The following is a 3,238-nucleotide window of genomic DNA, read 5'->3' as shown; positions in this document are numbered from 1 at the left end:
AAAACATCAATAATGCTTCATGTTACCAGAAGCATTACGATCAACAATGAGATTCCTCAAATATGGGATTACTTTAATGGTGGCATTGCTTGTTTACCACACACAGTAAATCAACAACAGCTAAAGAGTTGGTTTAAGGGCATGGGACCGTGGGGAAACCAGGACACTCAGTAGCGTAAAGGAGCAACTTACTTATCATACTGGGGAAAACAGCAGGAGTGCCATTTGTAACACAGTTTAATTGCATCTTATCACTCGAGGCATTAGATTAAGAATAACACTGGTTAGACATGTCCCTAAGGTAACAGTGTGATCGCTTCATTTTACATGTGCCCTTACATTAACAACAGCAAAAGGTTGGTATAAGGACATGCGACAGTGGACGCATCAGCACAATGTACCTACAAGGAGGCATAAAGTGGTGATGCCAAGTTTGTTCATGCTATGTGAGGGCAGCAAACCTAATCCCGGAGACCTTGTACTATGTGAGAGCAGCAAATCTAATCCTGGAGACCTTTTACTATGTGAGGGCAGCAAATCTAATCCTGGAGACCTTTTACTATGTGAGGGCAGCAAATCTAATCCTGGAGACCTTTTACTATGTGAGGGCAGCAAATCTAATCCTGAGACCTTTTACTATGTGAGGGCAGCAAATCTAATCCTGAGACCTTTTACTTTGTGAGGGCAGCAAATCTAATCCTGGAGACCTTTTGCTATGTGATGGCAGCAAATCTAATCCTGGACATACTCTGTTGACTTTTCCACCAGCTGCCACTTTCTATCCCTTTTTCAACCAATAATAGATCTGTTCCTTATCTAGTTTGTACTGCGTTTTCCCATTATTTCCCTTTTCAACCAAGAGACCGGTTGGGTATCCAGTCTCTACTACTTTCACCATATTATTTCCACTTTGAATCAAGTCCTAGATTCATGCTACAACTTTCCCCCCTTTCTTCGTTGTTTGAACAAAGCCCTAGATTCGAATGCATGAAGTAGATTTACCTCTAATAATACTAAAAATTTAGGTGGCTTTGGAAGAGCTGATGGGAGTAGAAAAAGATGCACATGCAGACACGTGGGGAGCTGGGGTAGTAGAGCAAGGCCGCTTTCGAAGAACTTATACCTGAGGGTCGCCGGGATGTCGGCGGTGGTAGGTCGGATCTGCGGACAATACGACAGGGAGGAAGAAGGGTCGAAGGACCTCCCGAGCCGGCGCTATGTCAAAGAGAACGGCACGGGCAGAGGATCGGGCCCCTCTGGCAGTTGTGGGTTTCCTCCCTCGGCGGCGATGACCGCGTGAACGATGCCTGCAGTCGCCAGCACCGTCTGGAAATGCTGCACGGTGCGGGGCCGCAGGCCAGCGCCTAGGATGATTTGGCACAGCCCACTGCCGCTCGCGTCCATCGCCTCCATAGGTGCTTTTGGCTTCTGGTCACTTGGTCTTGGATTGGAGTGAGCAGTGTTGCGCAGAGACTTGGGAGTAGATGGATTGGAGTGGTGGGGCGCCTTTATTATATGAGAGTCCAAACTCTGTTGCATTCACATCGTGCTGGGTCTATTCTGCTTCTCCAATTAATTCCCTCTGCATGTAATTGAGGATGCATCATTAACCGTTCACCGTCTCAGGAATGGCTACCCTCTCCCTCCTTGGCATTCAAGCACCTATGGACCCGTTGACGACGAGGTGCCTATGGTGACTTCGTAAATTTGAAGATGATAGTATCGTGCGTGTGTGCGTTCAAAGGGGTGAGTGTATGCGCGTGTATATGAGCGCTTGCATCTGTACTATGTAAAAAACGTAAGTGCGTGTCAAAAAGAGACTAGTTAGTATACTCAATATTGTGCACCTCGGAGAGGAAAACGATAGAACTAGTACATATTTATTGACGGTGCAGATTCACTCATTTTGCTCCATATGTACTCCGTCTCGGTGTAGTCTAGTCACTTGTTGAAATCTCTAGAAGGGCAAATACTCCTTTCTGGTTTACAGGGCTATACTAGCAAGTAGTTGTATGTACTAGTACAATAGTGGGCTCACATAGCAATTTTGTCTCATGCATGAGCTTGGCTATATGCGTGCTCCAATGTTCACAACTGCAACGTTCGGTTTGCGCTTGGCTCTTCGGCTCTTCGAGAAGACGAATAATGATGTTACTACTACTGCTTCTACATTGTCGAATCCACTGCTGCATGTCCATCCACCGTGAGCGGGACGAATAGCTTGTTGTAGAAGTACTACTAAGCAAAAGCCTGTCCTCGTTTGCGAGCAACCGCACGCATGGGTGAGGGAGAAGGCATGTAGTAAAATCAAGCTTCTCCTCGTTGTACGAGTTGACGCGATACATCATAGCACTGGCCCCACATGCTTGCCTCTAAACTTGGCTGAAAGACCCGTAGTGCACAATATATTTGCCGCAACCTCTAATATTTACCCACCACAAATTAAAATATATGTGGCCGTATGCATCGTTCTGATGCAAAGGCCGGGGAGTCCCCCCTTTTCGAAAAAAACAAATTAAAATATATATTCCTGTCTTGACCAGATGAGCGTGCAAACTATAATCACCAGGGTGTCAGGTAGGGCCAGAAGACTATTTTAATTTTTTAAAAAACTTTGAGACGGCCACATAGCATGGAGCCGACCGCAACGATTTTAAGCTTACAGGCACGGTACATGCTATCCTAGACTACTCTACACATGAAACTGCCACACGAGCATCCGGGCTACGCTTGGCTCTTCGCCTCTTCAGGAAGTCAAACAATGATGGAGTACTACTGCACTGGAGGAGTACTACAGTATGCTTCTGGCCATCTGACACCGATTGAACTGTTGCATGTCCACCGCGTGTGGGAGTGAGAGCGTGTAGCGAAAGCTTCTCCTAGTCTTGCCAGCCACCACACTCATGGGCAAGGGAGGGACGCTCCTGCCTTTGCGTGCATGACAGGTGGGACCGAAAGGTGTGTGGCAAAACCTGTCATACAGCCAAAGGCAGGTGCAGTTAAGTCCGCGAGGGAGAGGATAATCAAACTTCTCGTTGATGTATGAGTTGATGCGACACATCAAAGCACTGCACTCGATATATTTCAATAATTTGCGCTTATCGATGCATTAATTACAATGCATGCATGCATGCCATGACTCTCCTTTTGATACTTGCATGTGTTGATTTAATGCACCTTGAAGTAGTATAAAATATGTGACGGTAAAGCTTTGTAATACCCCGGCCCAAGTCGAGAG

This window comes from Triticum urartu, chromosome 1A (assembly GCF_056163025.1).
Source record: "Triticum urartu cultivar PI428250 chromosome 1A, HENAU_Tu73, whole genome shotgun sequence".
Taxonomy (NCBI): Eukaryota; Viridiplantae; Streptophyta; class Magnoliopsida; order Poales; family Poaceae; genus Triticum; species Triticum urartu.
This window is presented reverse-complemented; position numbering follows the sequence as displayed.